Here is a 7,430-nt window from a genome sequence, read left to right on the forward strand (position 1 = left end):
CAGCCCCGCGGCCCCTCTCATCGGACTCTCCCCGCAAAAACGCACTTTGTTTTCCTAAAACCCCTGATGGGAATCTGTTCTGCTGGGAAGAATGGTTTTGGGTGAGAACAGAAATTTATCAAAAGGCTCATAACGAAATGTCAAGATGGTTTGCCATTTTATAGAAACATCATTTTTAATCCCACGTGTCAAAATTACTCCGTCGCCAATGGGACATGGCATTTAAATAAAGGTCGTGCAAAATCGGGGAGCGAACGCGACGGGCGATGCATCTGAAATTTGAGAGGAAGTTGGGAGAGCCAGGCCTTGGAAATTTGACCGCCCCTCCTCTGCTCTCACTTGGCCTCTCCGCAAGACCCCAAGTCAGTCAGTCCCTGCACCCACCCACCTTCCCTGGCCCCCAGCCTACAGGCCCCTCCTGCCTGCAGACCGCGCATCAGGGGCCCTGGGATGTGGTGGTGACCCCGCACTCGCCGGGCTGCCCTAAGGTGACCTTGGCCTCAGCTAAGGATCAGATTCCGGCCCCTACTGGCCCGCAGACGGGGAGGGGCCGGCCTGATGAAGGGACTGAGAAATCCCCGTGCAGGTACTTTTTCAACCTGATGTCCATTTCCAGGGAGATGGAAGCCAGGTGCACACACACCCACTGTCCACCAGGTGGCGCGGTTGGTATTTCCAGAAAGTGTCTAACATTCAGGTGGAGACCTGCTCACACACACTTTTCACTTAATAAGGACACAAAAACAGGTGAGAAAAGAAAAGAAAAAAAAGCATTAAAAAATGCTCAACTAAGTTTTTAAAAATCGGAAACTTTCTTTGTCAACTGGGCTGACTCTACATCCTGACACAATAGTTTGAGCGTATCCATCCCTCAAACACATGATGACCTCATTCCCTTTCCTCAGGACAAAGAGGAAAGAAGAGGAGAGAGGAGTTTAAAACGGGGACAGTGCCCTCCGGGCTATTTCCAGAGCCAGCGGTTTTGTGCACGTACTTTTTTTACATGTCAGACCAGGGGGGACACATTTCGAACTTCTCTCCCGCCACCAGCCCTCACTGCGGCTCTGCACCTTTCCTGTTTAAAGCGGCATCGTCTTCATCTTCTGGGTCAAGAGAAAGGAACCCCCTGCTGTGCATTCTCGGGCTGGTTCTCTCTGTCCGAGGCCACGGGCAAAGCCTTGTTCTTGTGTGTTTCCATTCCTACACGTGAACTTCAACAACGCCGGGGGCTGGCTTTATAATTCAGCACTTTTCCAAACAACGAAATTCATTGAGGACATAAAAAGCACAAATGAGGACAATACAGATCTGTGGCTCCCGACAGAAAAATTCCCGAACCTTCTAAGCGTGGGAATTTATAAACGTGTCGGAATCAGATGAACTTCGGCCCTGAGCCCCCGGGGGCCTGAGGTTTTATTTCTGGCTCTACCCAGACCGCCATCGGGGGCAGGCGGGGCGGGAGCTCTCAGAGTCTCTCATTTCCTGGGCTGCGGTCTTATTATTACAGCATCGGACCCGGGTGCCGCCAGTGCTCCCAGAGGGCAGGTCCTAGCACACGGAGCTCCGGACTCTCCCTGAAAACAGGGTTCCCCCTCCGGACACTTTGGGGATGCTGCCCGTGTTACCCACCTTTGGAAGGCGACCTTGAATATCTCCTTTTTTAAAAAAAGTTTTTGGTTAATCCTCACCAGAGGATATTTTTCCATTGATTTTTAGAGAGAGTGGGAGGAAGAGGGAGGGACAGAGAGAAACGTCGATGTGAAAGAGACACATTGATTGGCTGCCTCCCGAATGCACCCCGACCAGGGCCGGGGAACCTGCAATCCAGGTACGTGCCCTTGACTGAAATCAAACCAGGATCCTTCTGTCTGAGGCCGACACTTTAACCACTGAGCCACACCTGCCAGGGCGAATGTCTCCACATTCAAGAGTGTTCCCCAGGAATAAACTGGGCTGCCTTCGCCTAATCTAGTTCACTTTGCAGAGTCACTTGGTGAAAGACAGCACTTACTAGCCTCCCCCGAGCTTGGTCCTTTGAGGGGGAGCAGCTCCAGCCCTGTGGTCCCCGGGGCTGAGGGGGGAGGTGCTGTCGGGACAGATGCAGGACTCCAGGGCACCGCATCTCAGGATGTTTCTAGTTAATTCATTTGCATTTTATCCAATTCCTTTTTCCCCCCCCCGGAGAGAACACTGTCTCCCTGGCTGAAATAACCATAAAGCAAACGGCACAGGGAAGCCTGCGCTGCACGATCTTAACTGGATTTCCCAGGCCTTCCCGCTGGAGACAGTGGCGTTCATCCCGCCACAGCGGCCATCAGCGGCTCCCGCACTCAGAGGCCCGGCCGCCGAGCTGCTGGGGACCATTAGGAAAACATCGTTCCCATGACGGAGCCGCCTCATCTGCATACAGTATTGTGTTTCATTTGCATATTGTGGGACCAGCCTTGGTGGGAGCAGGAAACGATTTTCCAAAACTATTTTCTGTGCCCTGATTCCCACCATTGTGGCTTCTCTCCTCCCCATGGGCCGATCAGATGCTTTATTCCACAAATCGGAAGCAAATCGGGATTTTTAAAATCCACTTCCCAGCAGCAGGCAAGCTGAATCTTTGATGGCTGCTTGGGGTGAAGGTGGGAGCCCCAAATTCCTTGGAGGAGGCCAGGGTAATGCTGCTGCCGCCCGAGGACGTGGCGCCGGGCAGGCCTGGGCCCCGTGTCGGGCACTGAGCATGTGGCAGAGCGGTCAGTGTGGAGGTAGATGGACACCTCCGTGCGGATGCTCGTGCGGAGCCCCCTCCTCCTCCCCCCGAGGCAGGGGTGCTGCGGGGCCTGGTTTTAGTGTGTTGACCCCCCCGCCCCCCGTGACCTTTTCCAACGCCCTCCATGGCGGGGATTTGGGACCCGCAGGGCGTGGCTTCCAAGGCACATTGACCCTCTGGCTGCCCAGGGGTCTCTCTGCCTAGAGAGGGCCGGAAAGGACGTGGTTAGTAATAAACCATCGACCAAGAGTCCAGGCTGTGGACGAAAAGGGGCCACACACTCACCCCGAGATGCTCAGGGGAGGCCCAAAGTCCCCACATAGGACGGTCCCAAATGAGAACTTTCGACTGAAAGCAGGTCATGGGGGCGGCCCTGTCCCAGCCAGCATCTTCCCTGACAAAGGTCAAGCTTTACTGTAACTGAGCCTGACTTTTTAAAAAAATGTTCTTATTGATTTTTAGAGAGAGGGGACAAGAAAGAGATAGATAGAAACATGATTGGCTGCTTTCTGCATGTCTCCAACTGGGGATCAAGCTCACAACCCAGGCATGTGCCCTGACCGGGACTAGAACCAGTGACCTCCTGATTCAGGGGTCGATGCTCAACCACTGAGCCACACGGCTGGACATCACCCTTTACTTTTGATATCGCTCAGTCCTCATTCAGGCCTGTGATGAATGACCCCCTTACAGACAGAGACATGGAGGCAGAGAGAGATGGAGTCATCTTATGCCCCACAGCTCGTTCACAGTAGGATCGGACATTAAACCGGGAGTTTCAGATTCCCTGGTAAGGAACGGTTGGCGGTGGGGGGCCTTCGAGGGGCTGAGCAGGGCGTTAGTAAGCTCTCTCGCTGTGAGTTCACCTTCCTCCCACCCGGTGTGAACAGACAAGCAGACACACATCACCCCTCACCCGTGAACGGTCTCCCATCCCTCCCCGGGCCCCAGATCACCCCAGATAAAGGGAGCTTTGGGGTTTATGAAAACTGTCTCATGTCTTTCTATTCCACCTCCTTCTGAGCGTCTTCATTGCCGTTTGATGCTGTGACGAGGGCGCTGTAATAAAGCTACTTAATTAAAATAAGATTCTAGCCCGGCCGGCGTGGCTCAGCGGTTGAGCGTCGACCTAGGAACCAGGAGATCGGGGTCCGATTCCCGGTCAGGGCACATACCCAGGTCGGTTGTGGGTTTGATCCTCAGAGTAGGGCGTGCAGGAGGCAGCCGATCAACGATTCTTTCTCATCATTGGTGTTTCCTTATCTCTCTCTCCCTTTCCTCTCTGAAATCAATAAAAAACAAAACGAAACCCACCGAGATTCTACAAATCTATAGTAGTTCATCGACGCTGGCCACGGCAGACCTCCGTGGTACGGCTGTTTTTCTTCGTGGTGCGTTGTTTAGGAGTGAAGACACTTCCTGCTCAGACACCCTGAGCGGACGCTCACACACAGGGTTTTATGGTAAACACATTCCCCAATTGCAGTTTAACATTATTTCCCAAAGAGCCCCAGGAATTTCATTTTATTTGAAAATGGGCTTATCACTTGTTCATTAAATAGATTTATCCTGAAGGAGATAATGCCACCTCTCCCGAGGGCAGGTCTCATTACTGTGCCTTGAGGTTCATGGATGAAGGTCAGGCATAAACAAGACAAAGAGCTGTCACTCTGGCCGCGGCCGCCGTCCCGATGGCTCCTGCTGGATCTGAAACGGCCCACCCGGGGCCTGATTGGGGACTTGACCTTCGAGCTCCTCGGGCATCCGCACGGACAGGCTGCTGTGGCAGTGACGCAAGTACACGCTTCCCTTCTGCCGTAAGTTAGGGATCAATTCATACTCTTTAAAATATATATATGTGGTTTTTTACTGATTTAAAAGGGACCGCACGGACCTGCTGTGGCAGTGACGCAAGTACACGCTTCCCTTCTGCCGTAAGTTAGGGATCAATTCATACTCTTTAAAATATATATATGTGGTTTTTTACTGATTTAAAAGGGAGAGGAACAGGGGGATAGAAGCATCAATGATGAGAGAGAATCATGGATCGGCTGCCTCCTGCATGCCCCACACTGGGGATGGAGCCTGCAACCCGGGCATGTGCCCTGACTGGGAATCGAACTGTGACCTCCTGGTTCACAGGTCCACGCTCACCACTGAGCCACACGGGCCGGCTGAGTCTGTTTAATGACGGTTCCCTCCCTGCCCTCCTCTGTGTAACCCATCAGGGGGCTGTCATCACAAGGACTCCTTCACCCCAAATGCAGCCATTCGCCACCCGCACCCAGGGGACAGCGCACTAGGAACGGGAGGGAGTTTGGCGCCGTCAGATGAGCTAGGAGCCTGGGAAGGTGCTGGGAGAAGCCTTCTCTGTAAGAAGCCATATGTGCGCTCCGCCAGGGCGCCCATGGCCACGCTCGCTCCCCGGCGTTAGAGCCACCAAAAGCCATGTCGCACGTGGTCAAAAGGCTGTTTCATCACCAGGAGTCGCAAGCCACGTGTGATTGTTAAATATTGTCCACTGATACACAATAAACTCGTGGGCTCTATCTCGCTGGGAACAGGGCGGGGAGCGAGCAGCGCGGGCCAGCAGAGCTCACAGGGGCCTCTCTCCTCCGAGATCCAGCGAGGATTACAATCCCCTGCAGCGATGGCCGCTTGAAGGTAATGAGTTCGTACCCCGCTCTGTCGGGCAGGTGTGGCCGAGACTAATGACCTCCATACAACGACGGCCTTTTCCCCGGAACCTGAGCTCCGTGGGGGTGCGGCACCTCCCGGCCCAGCCTTGCGTTTGAAACACGGGCGACAGAAGGAAATGACAATTCGGGCGGGAGCCGCGGAGAGAGGCTGTGCAGAGGCCAGGGCACGGGGCGCTCCCAGGATGGCGATTCACAGCGTCCGAGTCCACCTGCTGTGTCTGTGTCTGTGTCTGGCCCCAAGCTGCCTCGCGGAAGGCGCTGTCCTCCCGAGTCTCCGTTTTCTTAAGGTCAACTCAGCTGCTGCGTGACGAGGATGCTGATCCTGACAGGCCCACGGCTTTATGGGCCGGGAGGATGAAAGCCGAACCCCCTCTGCCCACTCGTCAGCTGCACCCCGCGGAGTGCACGCAATCCTTGCTCGTCGCCTGTTGGACAAGCCCATTGAAACCCCACCACCGGGAAGAATGGGGCTCTCACCCGGCGTCTTCCACGCAGCATCTAACACAGGCCATGGGGTGCCCAGGGCATGTGCGAGGAGCGCCCAGCACTGCGCTGGTGTGGCTGCCCTGTCTCCTCCCCCCGGACCCTCTTCCCCCGTTTCCCTTCTGGGCCAAGAAGTAAGATTCCACTTTCCCTTTGAGTCCAGCTTCCACGCCACCTGTAGGGACCAACTGTGCCTCCCCAAATGCGCACGTCAGAATTCTACCCCCCCTGGGACCCCTCCTACGGCCAGCAGCCCCCCAAAGCCCCTCCTTGCACGTCTGAACCCCTTCTCCCATCCAATCACCCAACGCCCTCACCGCCACCCTGGGCCCTTCTTCACCTTCTCCCTCCTTCCCGGCCGCTCCCCCTCCCGTCCCTTCAGCCTCCTGTTGTCCACCAGCCTCTCGGAGCTGCTTCGTGCGTGGGATTCGGCTTCCGAACAGATGGGGAGACGGGGTCACTGAGACTGCCTGCTGGGGGCAGGTGGGGTGGGGGAGGGTGTGTGTGTGCAGGTGGGGGGCCCTGGGAACACCCCCATCTGCCATCTCACCTGGAGGAGATTGAACCCCTTTGTCCATGAAGAGCCCCCCTTTTCCACCACGGGGTGCTTTGTCGCCATGCCCTCAGGGGCAGAAAGAAGATTTCTCAGACTTCACCCTCGAGGGAGCCCCGCGTGCAACCCCCGTAATTGTTCCCCATGGTAATTTTTAAAAATATATGTTTTTATTGATTTTGGAGAGGGGGAGAGAGAGAGAGAGAGAGAGAGAGAGAAACATCAATGATGAGAATCATTGATCGGCTGCCTCCTGCACACCTCCTACTGGGGATCAAGCCCACAACTTGGGCATGTGCCCTGACTGGGAATCAAACCATGACCTCCTGGTTCATAGGTCGACGTTCATCCACTGAGCCACGCCGGCCGGGCCCCCCACAGTGATTTGGACGGACGGGGGCGGTGGGGTTCTGGGTGGCACAGCTCTTCTAAGCGCTGTCTCCTCACCAGCCCTCTCTCCCACAGAAGTTTCATAAACGCGTTTTATGACATAATTACACTTCTGTGCTTTGTAGCAACGCGAGGTAACTCACAATTAGCATGGTAATTAGGAAATCAGGTGTTATAATCGCAATACAGAGCCAAAATGCGGCATGGAGATTCAGTTCCTAACAAATAGCTTCGTTCACAGGGTGTTCGTAAGGCCAGCGCGCTTGGACGTTATCATATTCTTCACAGAAACCATGCATTATGGATGCATCTAATTCCAGAGACACTTTCAGGCAGAAAGTAATGCTCCACTTAAGTCACAATGTGAAATCATAAGCACAGACACATCCGCGGGGCGCGCGGCTGAATGCGGAGTGACCGCTGTCTGCCGCAGCCGTCCGATTCGCTCCCGGCCCGCGGGGCTCACCAGCGGGCGAGCGTGGCAGGTGCAGAGAGGCAGGGAGATGTTGGCAAAGAAAAGCCTCCCATCGAGAAAACCTCACCCACC

This window comes from Myotis brandtii, unplaced genomic scaffold, assembly GCF_000412655.1.
Source record: "Myotis brandtii unplaced genomic scaffold, ASM41265v1 scaffold693, whole genome shotgun sequence".
Lineage (NCBI taxonomy): Eukaryota > Metazoa > Chordata > Mammalia > Chiroptera > Vespertilionidae > Myotis > Myotis brandtii.